At 46.9% G+C, this 17212-nt stretch overlaps 1 protein-coding gene across 1 annotated transcript in view; it reads right to left on the minus strand.

Annotated features, from left to right (window-relative positions):
- The window catches only part of LOC127912816 (bone morphogenetic protein 7-like), a 50693-nt gene that overhangs the window by 32344 nt on the left and 1137 nt on the right, over positions 1–17212 (minus strand). The window lies entirely within an intron of this gene.

A 17212-nucleotide genomic window follows, 5' to 3' on the forward strand; every position in this document is an offset into this window, starting at 1 on the left:
ACCTACCCCTTCGGTTGAGGCGTTGTTGCTCTTAGACATTTGCACTTCACAAAAATGTCACTTACAGTTGACTGGGGCAGCTCTAGCAGGGCAGACATTTGACGAACTGACTTGTTGGAAAGTGGCATCCTATGACAGTGCCACGTTGAGTAAGGTTATTCTACTGCCAATGTTTGTCTACGGAGATTGCATGTCTGTGTGCTCGATTTTATACACCTGTCAGCAACGGGTGTGGTTGACATAGCCAAATCCACAAATTTTAAGGGGTGTTCGCATACATTTGAAAATATCGTTTGTCTACCTGTCATTCTGTATGTTGGAAGACGTTTGCTGAAAGAATTGGAAAAATAGAATACAAATCTGAATTTATTTCCAACCCCTAATTTCACCACTGTAGAATGACCTATATAGTGTGTGTGTGTGTGTGTGTGTGTGTGTGTGTGTGTGTGTGTGTGTGTGTGTGTGTGTGTGTGTGTGTGTGTGTGTGTGTGTGTGTGTGTGTGTGTGTGTGTGTGTGTGTGTGTGTGTGTGTGTGTGTGTGTGTGTGTGTGTGAGTGTGCGGAGGGAGTCCAGTGAGTGTGCATAGAGCCTGTGCAAAGAAAGTCAGTGCAACAAAAAAAATGTGTGTCTGAGAGCCTATTTTAGGCTTAGGGGTTTGGAGTTAGGGTTAGGGTTCAGGATTATGTTTGGGGTTAAGGGTTAGGAAAAATAGATTTGAATGGGAATAAAAAAAAATTGGTGCCCACGAGGACAGTAAAACACAAGTGTGTCTGTACGACCTCGCACGTATGCACACTCAATGAGGCCACCAAAATGCCAAGCCACCAAGGCTGCCTTATAGAGCTCAGCTGTGTTTACTCACACACGCACGACTCTGGTTCCCTCCCTTCTCCTGCCATGCGATTTTAACTGTACATTTGAACCATAAATAACAGCGAGGAATCAAGAGAGCCAAAGCAGTGATGACATGGGGAAGCCCCGCTAAACCCTATGTCAGTCAGCCCAGGTCCTACTCAGCTCCAGGGCTTAGTTCTCCTCCCAGGGCCCTCTCTCTCCTCCTGCAGCCCAGCGCAGGTGCACTCCCTCTGGGGAGAAAGCCAGACCTGTTCCCTTGGCCTGGAGAGCAACCACCCGCCCCTCCACTGTAAAAGCCCTTTATCTGTACTTCTTAGAACAGCTGGGTGCAGCTGCATGTGAACACTCCCACAGTAACCCTTTCTACCCCCTTTTCTCGCTTCAGATGAGTCTCTCTCTCCTCTGTTCAGTAATTCCATCTCTACTTCACTCTTTTCCTACTGTGCGGTCTTTCCTTCTTTCATTCCTTCCCAGACAAGGAAAACACCCCCAGCATGTAGCTGTGTCCTCTCTCTCTCTTTCTAGTCTCTATTCTCCCTTTTTCCCCCTCCCTTTGGTCTCTCTCATTCTCTCTCAGCCCCTCCCTCTCTCCCTCCCTCTGTTTCTCTCTCTAGTCGGTCTCTCTCTCTGTCAGCCCCCCCTCTCCCTCTGTCTCTCTCTCTCTCCCTCTCAGCCCCTCCCTCTCTCTCTCCCTCTCTGTCAGCCCCTCCCTCTGTCTCTGTCTCTCTCTCCCTCTCTGTCAGCCCCTCCCTCTCTCTCTCCCTCTGTCTCTCTCTCTCCCTCTCTGTCAGCCCCTCCCTCTCTGTCAGCCCCTCCCCCTCTCTCCCTCTGTCTCTCTCTCTCCCTCTCTGTCAGCTCCTCTCCTCTCTCTCTCTCTCCCTCTGTCTCTCTCTCACCCTCTCTGTCAGCCCCTCCCTCTCTCTCTCTCTGTCTCTTTCAGCCCCTCCCTCTCTGTCAGCCCCTCCCTCTCTCTCCCTCTCTCTCTCTCTCTCTGTCAGCCCCTCCCTCTCTCTCCCTCTGTCTCTCCCTCTCTCTCCCTCTCCCGCTCTCTGGCAGCCCCTCCCTCTCTCTCCCTCTGTTTCTCTGTCCCCCTCTCTGTCAGCCCCTCCCTCTCTCTCTCCCTCTGTCTCTCTCTCTGTCAGCCCCTCCCTCTCTGTCAGCCTCTCCCTCTCTCTCCCTCTGTCTCCCTCTCCCCCTCTGTCAGCCCCTCCCTCTCTGTCAGCCCCTCCCTCTCTCTCCCTCTGTCTCTCTCTCTCCCTCTCTGTCAGCCCCTCCCTCTGTCTCTCTCTCTCCCTCTCTCTCCCTCTCCCCCTCTCTGGCAGCCCCTCCCTCTCTCTCCCTCTGTCACTCTTTCTCCCTCTCAGTCAGCCCCTCCCTCTCTCTCCCTCTGTCTCTCTCTGTCAGCCCCTCCCTCTCTGTCAGCCCCTCCCTCTCTGTCAGCACCTCCCTCTCTCTCCCTCTCTGTCATCCCCTCCCTCTCTCTCTCCCTCTGTCTCTCTCTCCCTCTCTGTCAGCCCCTCCCTCTCTCTCTCCCTCTGTCTCTCTCTCCCCTCTCTGTCAGCCCCTCCCTCTCTGTCAGCCCCTCCCTCTCTCTCCCTCTGTCTCTCTCTCTCCCTCTCTGTCAGCCTCTCCCTCTCTCTCCCTCTGTCTCTCTCTCTCCCTCTCTGTCAGCCCCTCCCTCTCTGTCAGCCTCTCCCTCTCTCTCCCTCTGTCTCTCTCTCTCCCTCTCTCTCCCTCTGTCTCTCTCTCTCCCTCTCTGTCAGCCTCTCCCTCTCTCTGTCTCTCTCTCTCCCCCTCTCTGTCAGCCTCTCCCTCTCTCTCCCTCTGTCTCTCTCTCTCTGTCTCTGGGGCCATTGCAGTATGGCAGTCATTAGAAGCAGGGCAGAGGAGCAGTTAAAGCCAAGCGGGCACATTTATGACTTCCTCTGGGAGGAAGTGACTGGTCATCGAAATGCTTGCCCCACCTGTGTTACACAAATACACACACTATGCATGTATGTGTGTGCGTGTGTGTGTTTATCGATGTGTGTGCACGTGTGTGTGAGTCACTTGTCTCCTCTATGAACCCATCATGCTGAACGGTAGTGCTCCCGGGCTACGGTACTCTACTGTGAAGGAACACAAATACACTTATACTACAATGCACACACAAACACACAAGTACACACACACAAACCCTTGATACACCCCCACACAGCCCACATGGACACACTGGGTGTCTAAAACAGCTGCCATGTATATCACTGCAAAAATGATGGGTGTCTTTGATCCATAATTGGATATACACACGTGAGCACGTACGCACACAAACGGGCATGCGCACACTAATCCACTGACACACGACACCACACGGTAGCATGACTTTAATTTACTTTAATGGACTGCGAACACATTACTGCTTCACTCATTAGACCCCTCATTCTTTTCTCTTTTTTTTCTGTTCTTCTCATTTAGAATGAAACAATTCTGCTACTCCAACACAGATGTACAGTATGTCTTTTAACAAGATGACGGATGTGGTCATGATGTGGGTGTAGAGATCATGACCTCCAGATTGAACCCACCACAACAGTTGCAACAGTTGCAATGAGGAGGTCCCTTCTACAAACATTCAGTACTGCACACCTGGCACAGAGACGAAGGTTACCATCGATACCTTCTCAATAAAGAGTGAGCCCATTTCTGGAGTACTGCCCAATGTGACCATGCACCCCAGCTTCAATGCTCTCTCATAGACAGTGCCTAAAATAAAACGGTGTCTATCCTATATGAATGCCGTGACTCTCCCAGCTCCTCTTCCTCCTCTTTCTCTCATAAATAGAAGAGTAAAGGAGAGCCACTTCAAGCTTCTCCCTTATACTGGGAATCTCCTCTCACCCTCCCCCTTCTCCCCCTGGGCCAGTGGACCCCAGACACTTCCCTGAAGCCTATATCTCCGGAGCAACAGGAGAAAGAACTGACGGGTCACATTAGCTCAAGTGTCTGTTCAGAACCCTCACACCCCTCAGTCCTGCACCGCTCGCTTCCGCTAGCCAACGGGGGGCAGCTCACCCCCACCCCCATGGTGCATAAAGGGATTAAAATGCTTCGTAGGGTCAGCCCTAAGATCCTTATCACACACACTCTAACCTGGAGATCACTGACTGGAGCATTGCAATTACCTTACCCCCCCCACTCTCCTTCTCCCTCTCGTCCTCCTGCAGAGGATGTTGATGGAGACACTTCAAATCGTTCTCCACCAATGTTTTATAACACTGTAGAAATAACAATGTGTGTCCCATTTTCCATAACCGAGAGAGAGAGAGAGAGAGAGGAGAGAGAGAGAGAGAGAGAGAGAGAGAGACAGAGAGAGAGAGACAGAGAGAGAGAGAGAGAGAGAGAGAGAGAGAGAGAGAGAGAGAGAGAGAGAGAGAGAGAGAGAGAGAGAGAGAGAGAGAGAGAGAGAGAGAGAGAGAGAGAGAGAGAGAGAGAGAGAGAGAGAGAGAGAGAGAGAGAGAGAGAGAGAGAGAGAGAGAGAGAGAGAGAGAGAGAGAGAGAGAGAGAGAGAGAGAGAGAGAGAGAGAGAGAGAGAGAGATCACTCAACTTGTTTATCCTATAAAGAGGAGGAAAGGTTTGATCTCCCGGGTAACGGGTGACTTCCCGCAGCAGACTGATTACCGCGTTAGGAAATATCCTGCCCACTGGTGACTGCTGAGGACATCATTGCTCTGTGACGTATTCATACTGCTGTAACGCCTGACGGCGCTGGCTGCCTGGGGAAGAGTCAACACAGTTCCACACTAGAGTTCCACACTAGAACCTTGCCACTCTTAAGACCCATTAACCACAGGATTTTGTCTTGTGAGCGTGCATGTTTGCACCTGTGCGTGTTTGCGGCTGTTAATGTGAGCGTGTGTGTGTTTGCGCCTGTGGGCAGCTTCTAGCCCTGAGAGAGTTCTGTGTCTGGGCCGTTGGTTGTGACCTCTATCTCCCTCTTATTGTAACACACAGAGAGGAGAGCTGAGGAGGAGTCACTCTTTGTCCATAAACATGAGAGCTGGGTTTCACCTCAAGCTCCACTGCCTGTTATGAAGGTGCACTTCCCCTCTGAACCTCTAGGGATTTACAGTACCACCACAGACCCACTGCATGCACAGGGCTCCCTGGAACGTCTCTCGCTGGCCAGACACAGAGCTAACACTCCAACTACCTGTACTCAAATCATTCTCCGAGACAAATGATTAACATCAGCAAGAGGTGTCTAGCTCAATGAAGCAACGTCTGCCATAAGGTGACAATACTTCAGAATTCCACATATTGGAGTTGTATGCCTAGACAAGCTGTAATGGAAGCTGTATGTCAATGGTGCTGGTTCTGTGGTGTCTGTCTCAACACATGTTGAGGACGTTAGATAAAGGAGTATACAATAACCAGCTCTACTTCCTCTTGATGTCACCACTCTGAGAGACATAGCACCACAGCCATTTAAAGCTTTCCCCTCTCTTTTCTTCTCTTCTCGTCTTTTTTACGTTCTTTAATTTAACGGCCGCAGCAACCACACCCTCTTCAACCAGCCAAGCCACCTCTTATTATAAGCTTAAGGATTTTCTACACACACACACACACACACACACACACACACACACACACACACACACACACACACACACACACACACACACACACACACACACACACACACACACACACACACACACACTTACAGAAATGTACAAACACAGACACACATAGACACAGACACAAACACACACACACAGAGACACACACAACACAAGGATTCCCAGTGTCTGTAAATGATTTGACTAATTGACCCCAAATCCAGAGCGGCATCCTCATTACACACGATGAGCACACTGGCACCCTCATTTAAATAGCTTGTTGTTTATTTAGTTTAATTATAACCATTCACTTTCCAAATAAAACAGTTGAGAACGGGAAGTAGTCCAACTGCCTTCCCAAATAAACACAAAACTGACACATCAAATTCGTATTTCACACTAAACCGACTTGATATTTCGACACTTTTGCTTACAGTTGTTGCTTTTACGAGATTCGATGTGGCTGTTTGTGCCAGTTGGAGAATCTGTTAGGCATTACAGCCTATCTTCCGCTAGAACAACCAACACACACACCGCATCTGGTCACAGGGCAGGATGGGTGGCTCCTGGCTTTCATACTGTGCTTAATGCACACACACACACACACACACACACACACACACACACACACACACACACTCCACTCTGCCTTTCGCATCTCTTCTCCTCACCCTCAGTGCTCCAGTACGGGCCATAAAGCAGAGTTCTGAGCCTTGTGTTTATTTGTTTTCCCAGCAGTGTGGTTGGTAACTGTGTCCCTGGCTTTGCTCTGTCCCACATCTGGCCTCTCTCTCTGGGGTAAACGCTGCTCCATGCTGCCCTCCGTGGAAGACAAGGGCACTGCGCTCCTTCTGACTTCCATTCACTAAAACTCCAGCTGCTTGCCTGCTGTGGAGGTATAAGAGACAGATCATGTGATGCATCCACCGCAAGGCACAGTTACCAAGATACAAGAGTAGCTGATGTGAAGGTTGTATACGTGCCTATCATCACTATCCTACAATTTTCTCCAAGTCTGTCTCCAATTCAGAGATCACTCTACTTGCTCATTAACCCCCCCCCCCCTAACCCCTCTCTCTACCTCTCTAACCTCATTCTGCTGTGTTTATGAGCAACCTCAGGGGTAAATTATGTCAGCAGCATACTCCTACACTGAAAATGGCCCATGTTCAGTCTCAGCGAGAGAGAGAGAGAGAGAGAGAGAGAGAGAGAGAGAAAGAGGGAAACATGATTTAGAAAGCCTTGTGTTGTTGGCCCGCAACATTCCTGGCCCTGAGTGTGCGCCGTTCGTCATTTCAGCCGAGCAAGAACCCCCGCTGCTCCGTACATCTGGGCCTCTTGACAACTCGCCACAGTGTCGAGTCCCCACCCGCAGACTGTTTCGTCACCACTCACAGCAAGTGTCTGGGTCGGTCCAAGAGTGAGGAGACGATGTGCACGTCCAGACGACCGTCTGTTTGGAGATCTACAGACGAACATAGGATTCCAGGACTCTAGGAGTAGAAAGGGTACGGACCTTGAGAAAATAGTCCATGTGTCGTGTGGTAGCCGAGCGAAAACTGTGAGGACGCATTATTTTTGCTTCCCTGTGGTATGTTTAGGAGCTTTTACTCGGCATGAAGCATTAAAACAGATGGGTGGAAAAGAGGACAGCCACAACGGTATGACTGTAATCACCTGAAGGCAACAGTAGCTACCTGAACCAGCTCTTATTTTCTTTTGACTCTCGGTTAATTATTTCCTGTCCACAGAGGACCTCAAATATGCACTCTGACACAAATGTGTGTGTGTGTGTGTGTGTGTGTGTGTGTGTGTGTGTGTGTGTGTGTGTGTGTGTGTGTGTGTGTGTGTGTGTGTGTGTGTGTGTGTGTGTGTGTGTGTGTGTGTGTGTGTGTGCGTGCGTGTGTGTGTCTGTGCTTATGTACGTGCATGCATGTGAGAAAGTGAGGAAGTGTTGACATGTTCTGTCTGGCGGTTGGGAAGGGTTGAACCCCTAGAGGTAAGGGGGCAGAGTTGGGGGATGAAGACAGAACAGTAGAGAACACTGTTGGGAGTAAGCTATGACTGAAGTTTGGAGGAGGTCCGTGTATTCTGGTAGGTTTGAAGTTTCACGTTTGTTTTATGTCACAAGTAGAGTGAAATGCCTTTCCTGCGAGCTCTGAGCCCAACAATGCCGTCGCGGATAACAATGTAATACTACAAATCACACGAGGGAGGACAAAAACACATGAGAAGTAGAAATGAGAAGAAGACAACCGTAAGTAAGCAAACGACAGTGTATTCAGACCCTTCGACTTTTTCAGACCCTTTGATCCTTTTTTTTTGCCTTATTCTAAAATTATTCTAAATTTTAAATATCCCTCATCGATCTACACACAATACCCCATAATGACAAAGCAAAATAAGTTTTTATACATTTTTGCAAAAAAAAACATTTAAAAAAAAAACAGAAATATCAAATTTACAGTACTCAGACCCTTTACTCAGTACTTTGTTGAAACACCTTTGGCTGCGATTAGAGCCTTGAGTCTTTTTGGGTATGATGCTACAAGCTTGACACACCTGTATTTTGGGGAGTTTCTCCCACTCTTCTCTGCAGATCCTCTCAAGCACTGTCAGGTTGGATGGGGAGCGTCACTGCACAGCTATTTTCATGTCTCTCTAGAGACGTTCGATCGGGTTCAAGTCCAGGCTCTGGCTGGGCCACTCAAGGACAATCAGAGACTTGTCCTGAAGCCACTCCTGTGTTGTCTTGGTTGTGTGCTTAGGGTCGTAGTCCTGTTGGAAGGAGAACCTTCGCCCCAGTCTGAGGTCTTGAGCGCTCCGAAATAGATTTTTATCAAGGATCTCTGTACTTTGCTCAGTTCATCTTTCCCTTAACCCTGACTAGTCTCCCAGTTCCTGCCGCTGAAAAACACCCCCACAGCATGATGCTGCCACCACCATGATTCATCGTAGGGATGGTGCAAGTTTTCCTCCAGACGTGACACTTGGCATTCGGGACAAAGAGTTCAATCTTGGTTTCATCAGACCAGAGAATCATCATTTAAGAATGATGGAGGCCACTGTGTTCTTCGGGACCTTCAATGCTGCAGAAATGTTTTGGTACCCTTCCCCAGATCTGTGCCTCAACACAATCCTGTCTCGGAGCTCTAAGGACAATTCCTTCAACCTCATGGCTTGGTTTTTGAGCTGACATGCACCGTCAACTGTGGGACTTGACAAACAAATCATGTCCAATCAATTGAATTTACCACAGGTGGAGTCCAACCAAGTTGTAGAAACATCTCAAGGATGATCATTAGAAACAGGATGCACCTGAGCTCAATTTCGACTCTCATAGCAAACGGTCTTAAGGTATTTAACTTTTTTACTTGGAATACATTTGCAAAAATGTCTATAAACCTGTAACGGCGTTCTTCGTTTGTAGAATGAGAGTCGGACCGAAATGCAGCGTAGTTGTTACTCATGTTCTTTAATGAATGAAATGACGATACATGAAATAACTAAACAAATACAAAAACAACAAACGGAACTATCTGGTGAAATACACAGACAGGAACAATCACCCACCCTGGCCTGACCAAATAATATAACGAAAACACAAAATACAATGACCAAGGCGTGACAAACCTGTTTAGCTGGAGTGAAGTCCAGGGGCCTGAATACTTTCCGAACGGACTTTATATACAGAGTCAGTCAGTTCCAGTACCGTATTTACAATGTGCAAGGATAATGGAGTGATATAGGTAGGTATGTATAGGGATAAGGTGACTAGGCGTCAGGGTATATGATAAACAGAGTAGCAGATATATGAGGATTGTATGTGAGTGGGTGTGCGGGTCTGTAGAGCCAGTATAAATGTATGTGCATGTTATGTGTGTGTGAGCAAGTTATGGAGTGACTGTTAGCGTGTGTGTTGGAGTGTGTGTGCGCGCGAGTGTATAGGGCCCTGTGAGTGTGCATGGAGACAATGTAAAAAATAAAACACAAGGGTCAACGTGTAGCCATTTTGTTAGCTATTTAGTTTGCTATTTTGCAGTCGTATGGTTTGGTTATAAGAGCTGTTCAGGAGCCTGTTAGTGACAGACTTGATGCACCGGTACCGGTTACCATGCGGAAGCAGAGAACATTCTATGGCGTGGGTGGCTGGCATCTTTAATGATTTTCCTAGTCTTCCTTTCACAACGCCTGATATATATATAGAGGTCCTGGAGGCAGGGTCTCGGCCCCACTGATGTACTGGGCTTTCCGCATCACCCTTTATGTTGCCGTGCCGATCGAGGACGGTGCTATTGCCATACTTCTGGTTTGAGTGTGTGCGTGCGTTTGCATGCTTGTGTGTGTTTTGGTATACAGGGGTGCAAGCAGTGGTTGAAAAGTAAAGATACCTCCATAGAAAATGACTCAAGTAAAAGTCAAAGTCACCCAGTAAAATACTACTTGAGTTAAAGTATTGAGTTTTAAATATACCTAAGTATCAAAAGTAAAAGTATAAATCCTTTCAAATTCCTTATATTAAGCAAACCAGACCGTACCATTTCCTTGTTTGTTTTTTTAAATTTACGGATAACCAGGGGCACAGTCCAACAGTTAAACATAATTTACAAATGAGGCTTTTGTGTTTAGTGATTCTGCTGGATCAGAGGCAGTCAGGATGACCAGGGATGTTTGCTTTATAAGTGCGTGAATTGGACCCTTGTCCTGTCCTGCTAAGCATTCAAAATGTAAGGAGTACTTTTGAGTGTCACAGAAAATGTATGGAGTAAAAAGTACATTATTTTCTTTAGGAATGTAGTGAAGTAAAAGTAAAAGTTGTCAAATATAAATAGTAAAGTACAGATACCCCCCCCAAAAAAAATGAAGTATTACTTTAATGTATTTTTACTTAATTACTTTACACTACTGGGTGCATGGGGATGATGTGAGATCGACAGAGCTGGGGGGGATACAGGGGTGTGGGGACGGGGTCTGTTGGACATTGAGGAGATGCTTTGGCCTGTAGATGGAGAGAAACATCTGTATTAATCTCAGTATTAATCTCAGTATTAATCTCAGTATTAATCTCAGTATTAATCTCAGTCCCAGGGGCAGCCCACTGAGCACAGGAATGAGAGAAGGAGCGGGGGCTGGGTGAGAGAGTGTGTGTGCCTGCGTGCCATTTCAATCCTATTCCACATCCATCCTATTCCAACATGATCACTTCAGCACCCCATAATTGTCCAACACTCCCACCCCATGGACCCCAAATCTGTATTTCTCTTCCTTTTTATTTTTCATTTTGTTACTTGAGAAAAATGATTTCCACCCACCTGCCACCTGCTGTCTCTACTGCCACATTTTACCTACCATATTCACATACTACGTCCCATATTACTTAAAGCACAATGTAACGTACATCAACACCAGTGATGTGATGCTAAGGTATAAAATACATCAGATGTATCCCATGACTCCAACATGACTGTGGCAGGAGACAACGAACGTTTCCGAGAAATGCACTTGTTGTGTGTTTGTGTATGCGTACAGCAGTGGAGTGACACAATGCCATCTCAATGCCAAACCCTCTAATAAATCCAAACAAATTGGCCAATTAGAGGCTGTTTTTTTTCCCTCCAGGCCCGCCTATTACCTAGCCTCGCAAAGCCGCCTGATCTCGCGAGTTTCTATATACAGAAGCTTGTGAGAACAGGCCGCTTTGCGAGGCTGCCTATCACCTGACTCACCATAAAACCTAGACAATGGGCTGCCAACTCTGTGCCACCACCCAGGGGGTGGTGTGGGTGTGAGGGGGGGGTGGCAGGGGGCAGGGGGCAGGTGGTGCCCTGTGGTGTCACTATGGTAGCGGATTGGATAACTATTGTTTGCTCTCGTCAAGTCTCACACCCACACACAGGTCTAATATGAATCTATCCAACAAGCAAGTTGTTTTTATCTCATTAATATGTGTTCTATGCATGTAACCCTGGAGTTTTATTTCAAAAACTTCAGAATTGTATCTAAATGTTTAAAAATGCTTCAGATGTCACGTGTTATTATGGGTTAAAGAAAGGATGTTATTTGAATGCATCTACAGTGTAAACACTACTCAAATGTGTACCTATATACTTATACTGCAAGTCAAATTGGAATGCTCTGTGTACATACTGGCCCCAGGTCTATTGTTCCCAGGCTGACGTTAGAGCCCGCGGAGAGCAAGGAAACCAGAGGACTCAAATGATTGTTGTTGCTTTTTTTTATTTCAACTCCATCTGGTTCTGATTAACAGCAACAGAACATTTGGACAATTTGAACAGACTGCAGCGGTACACCTTTTTTTAATTTTTTTTAATTCTAAAGCTGGCATATTCTCACGTGGAAGTGTGTTCACGTTGGAGCCAAACTCAATGCTTTATTTTATTTTACAACAGCCCTGCAGAGCAGCTGACTTCCAGCAGGACTATTAGACACCCATGGACCGATCAGTGTGGCTCTAGTTACTGAAATGATATAAAGCCAAGCACGGTTTCATTTGTCTTTATCCACACATTGATACACTAACAAACACACATGCACCCACGCTCGACGCAGGAAGGCAGCATGCACACACACACACACACACACACACACACACACACACACACACACACACACACACACACACACACACACACACACACACACACACACACACACACACACACACACACACACACACACACTTCCTCACCGCCTCAGGCTAGGCTAATCCATGCAGGATTGCATGACAACGGAGCAGAGCAGGAAGCCATGACTAACACACCTTATAACACATTACTGTAAGTCAATAAAACCCAGTTGTGGAAAACAGGCCATGCAGGTGATGGCACTGTTTAATGATGTGAGAGATGCACATGGTAGACATGCAAGTCATCCTGCTGCCCTGTGGTGCGTGAGACCAAGCGGGTTATCCGTGTGTGTGTGTGTGTGTGTGTGTGTGTGTGTGTGTGTGTGTGTGTGTGTGTGTCTCTAAGTGTTTGACTTCGCCAGGCCAACTCAGCCTTGCCAAGCCGCCAAGAGCTTTGGATGGTTTGTTTAAGGGGAAATGCCTTAATTCACTGTGGATGAGGGCTAATGCACTGGGGACCGCCGGGATCACATCAAATATATTACCCAAAATGTGTGTGGTTATGTATGTGCATGCGTGTGAGAAACTGAGAAAGTGTTGACATGAGTGTGGAGTGGTAAGAAAGGGTGGGCAAAATATAAATCACTCCAGCTAAAAGGACTACACATTGAGAGAGAGAGAGAGAGAGAGAGAGAGAGAGAGAGAGAGAGAGAGAGAGAGAGAGAGAGAGAGAGAGAGAGAGAGAGAGAGAGAGAGAGAGAGAGAGAGAGAGAGAGAGAGAGAGAGAGAGAGGAGAGAGAGAGAGAGAGAGAGAGAGAGAGAGAGAGAGAGAGAGAGAGAGAGAGAGAGAGAGAGAGAGAGAGAGAGAGAGAGAGAGAGAGAGAGAGAGAGAATCTTGCCCATGTTAATTGTTTCGTACCCCAAGCTAACGCTACAGAAAAAAGCCATCCAATTTCACACAGAAGTGTGTCAGCGTGTCAGCGTGTCAGCGTGTCATCGTGTTAGCGTGTCAGCGTGTCAGCGTGTCAGCGTGTCATCGTGTCAGCGTGTCATCGTGTCAGCGTGTCAGCGTGTCATTGAGCGTTGCATGTTCAGCAGCACACACCCTGGGCTAGGGCGACCCATGTTGCGTGTAGCTGTGTACATTCTGCATGTATGCCGTAAGCCATTTACACAGCTGGCCTTTTAACTGAAGTGACTCAGACAGAGGAGAGGAGAGGACGTCCCTGGCCCTGGGGTCTGTCCCAAAGCAACACACCCACCCTGGGCCTGCACTGGAAACCACCAGCCGCAGAGCAGTTCAGATACACACCGACAACAGATCCACTTTAAGCAAGACTGAGAACAGCTTAAATATACAGTATACTGACATGATCAGCTATCAACTGACCCCAGAGCAAATCAGATATACACTGAATATCACCATACCAAATCATATAATGTATTTTATAGCTATTCAATAACTCCAAACACAAATCAGCTGCCCTGTGCACAACTCACGCACTCAGCAGCACTTATCAATGATTCAGTCTCAGTTCCAATCCATTACCACTTCATTTGCTTTATTTAAGCTCAAACAATCAGATTGTGCCCGTTCCAGCTCTTTTGACAGGCAACAACTAGAACTGAAGGAGAGCTCTCTGTAGCAATGCATTTAAGCAGGGCAATGTCATGAGTCTAAACCTCGCACTATTCCCATCCTCTATGCTCATTTACCGACTCTCCTTACGAGCATGTCTGTCAAGAATCAGGGTCATTGCGGAACCACCAAACCTCTTCAATGCCTCCCCCTAATTTCACTCTTTCCTTTTGCTCTCATTCTCTCTCCCTCACTGGCACTTTGATGGGACTACCATTGAAATGAGATACAATCCCTGTTGTCATAATCTTTCAAAGCTAAAATGCCACCTAGCTTACTTGTAAAAAAAAGCTTGCCAAGCCACTTCCAAGGCAGTTGGAAGTCAATCTAACAGAGGCGTCTCCAGCATGATGCCATTTATGGAACCTGACTTATGAGGGGTTCAAATGGAAAAACCCACAACGAATGAGTGAAATAAAAAGCCGTCAGTGTCTATGATTATAACTCTATCTGTTCTCTTGTATTCTCTCTCTCTCACATAAAGACATATTAATCTGCATTATGATCTGGTGGCTTGGATCAAGCCTGGCTCAGGAAGAAGAGCCCTGACAAAGAAGCCCATTCACGAACAGGACCAACAGTGACATCATATCCAAATGATACAGTATACTTTGCAAAAGGTCATCACAGATCATTTGAATTTTGGTAAGAGGAACACAACGTGGCATGAGGGGAACCTAAACCTACCCTGTGGGGCAGAGAAACGGCCACCGTGCTGCTCAGTAACCATATCACCAGGCCTCAACCCCTCATAGTCACTGGGAGCTGAGTGGAAATGACTGGACAAGAAGGCAAACATGACTTTTATCGGGGCTTCATTCACAAGCCACAAGTCAGAGAACAAGCATAGAAACCTATAGCGAGAAAGGGTCTTGATTACATAAGACGGGGTTCCAGTTATGAAATGATTCATTCATTCGCCGCAAATCATGTCGCTCTTTCGCTGATGTGAAACACCTTGATTTTGATTTAATGTCAGCCTTATGGATTACAGACTGAGAACGAATCAAAGGCCCCATACAGTACATATCAGAGTCAGAAACAGTTTCTCCTCTACTCTCTGCCTCTCACAGGCTCTCTCCTTTTGCCCTGCTGAGGTCTATTCCCTTCATAGTGCACTAGATTTGGCCAGGGTCCTAGAGCCCTATTCAGAACCTGGTTAAAAGTAATGCACTATATAGGGATTGGGGACATGGTGCCGTTTCAGACATGCGAGGAAAAGAAAGAGGCCCTTGACTTTGCGAGGCTTTGCCGTCCCATCCAGCTGTGTCACAGCCTGCCCAAAATTGTGTCAATACAGCAGCTCCCTCTGTAATGGCATAGTGTGGCAGAGGAAACACTGTCCCCTCCCTCTCCGTTGCCAAAACACTCCGACAATCATCCCTCCGCCCCTCCAGGATTCTTCACGCACTTTGAGGTTTTCTGTAACTGCCGACGTTGCACACTATAGAAGTTCTCGAAGCCAGATCCCCATGCAGCAGTGTCCCGTTCCTCTTCAAACGAATCGCAAATACTCATCTTGACCCTTGGTCATTCATGTAGTTGCTGTGATTGCATCATTTGTTGGGCCACCTTGAGTTATGATGGTGTGTTTGTCTTTCCGTAAATCCCCCCCGGCGTTTTGCTTTGCTAATGTTACGGTGATGGGCAGGCAGTGAAGCTTCGCTGGCTGTTGCTGCTGACAGTAATGGTAATCAGAAGACGGAGCAGCGTCTCAGGGGGATTTCACTAAGACTCACTGATTAGATAAGGAACGCGGTTATGGAACCTGGGACACACTAAATCCACAGCCAACAGCGGGGAGAAAACATTTAGCAAATGCTAAATGAGGGAAAATACATGGGCTATCAGACACATTGTCTGTAAGGTCTTTCATTCACAGCATGTGTTAGAAAAACAACTGTGCTCGCCCAACTCTGATGTTAGAATGCAGACTGCAGTATATGGACCCTTGGGAATGTTATTGTGATGTTATTTTGTCGGAAATGCAAAACCGAGGAGAACGAGATTCACTTTGAACCGATCCTGTGGTTGACACTTGCTCATGCTCGGGATAACAACGGTGGACAAAGTGTCTGCAAGTTACAGCATCTGCAGGGTTGAGCACCTGAACATTAACACAGCTGTTTGACTGAGACAGATGGAGACTAGACACTGGAATGTGGTGCTCATGGATTCCTCGACTGGATCATTATCTCGATTGCAACACACTGTAAAGATGGACTACCTATTCTACAACTTGTATCTACATTTGATGGCTTTTCTCGTGCAGTGTATGCCAGAGCACTATAAAGTGTTTCTGCAGGACAAAGATCCGTGAAGTCCAATATGCAAGCGGAACAGAATGGTTGGTTCAAGAAAAATAGAAAATGCATTACATTTTTTACTTTTTAGACCAAGAATCTGTAGGGTAATACGTCTTAAGACCCAGTGTTAAGTAATTAGATATAACCTAAACATGAACCCGGGAACATAAACAATGTCACTTGGTCTGTAAATCAATACTACCAACAGTTGAATGATGTGCACATACACTATATATACAAAAGTATGTGGACACCCCTTCAAAAATGAGTGGATTTGACTATTTCAGCCACACCCATTGTTGACAGGTGTATAAAATTGAGCACACAGCCATGCAATCTCTATAGACAAACATTGGCAGTAGAAGGCCTTACTGGAGAGCTCAGTAACATTCAACATGGCACTGTCATAGGATGCCACCATTCCAATAAATCGGTTCGTCAAATGTCTGCCCTGTTAGAGCTGCCCCGGTCAACTGTACGTGCTGTTATTGTGAAGTGGAAACGTCTAGGAGCAACAATGGCTCAGCCACAAATTGGTAGGGCAAACAAGCTCACAGAGTAATGAAGCGCGTAGTTTGTAAAAATGGTCTGTCCTCGGTATCACCACTCACTACCAAGTTCCAAACTGCCTCTGGAAGCAACGTCAGCACAATAACTGATAGTCGGCAGCTTCATGAAATGGGTTTCCATGGCCGAGCAGCCGCACACAAACCTAAGATCACCATGCGCAATGCCAAGAGTCTGGAGTGGTGTAAAGCTCACCGCCATTCAATTCTGGAGCAGTGGAAATGCGTTCTCTGGAGTAATGAATCACGCCTCACCATCTGGCAGTATGAAGGATGAATATGGGTTTGGCGGGTGTCAGAGGAACACTACATGACCCAATGCATAGTGCCAACTGTGAAGTTTGGTGGGGGAGGAATAATGTTCTGGGTCTGTTTTCATGGTTCAGGCTTGCCCCTTAGTTACAGTGAAGGGAAATCTTAACTCTATAGCATATACTGACATTCTAGACGATTCTGTGCTTCCAAATTTGTGGCAACAGTTTGGGGAAGGCCCTTTCCTGTTTCAGCATGACAATGCCCCCATGCACAAAGTCAGGTCCATACAGAAAGGGTTTGTTGAGATTGGTGTGGAAGAACTTGACTGGTCTGCACAGAGCCCTGATCTTCAACCTCATAGAACACATTTGGAGCGCCGACTGTGACCCAGGACAAATTCTCCAAC

The sequence above is a fragment of the Oncorhynchus keta genome, chromosome 28 (genome assembly GCF_023373465.1).
Source record: "Oncorhynchus keta strain PuntledgeMale-10-30-2019 chromosome 28, Oket_V2, whole genome shotgun sequence".
In the NCBI taxonomy this organism is placed as follows: domain Eukaryota; kingdom Metazoa; phylum Chordata; class Actinopteri; order Salmoniformes; family Salmonidae; genus Oncorhynchus; species Oncorhynchus keta.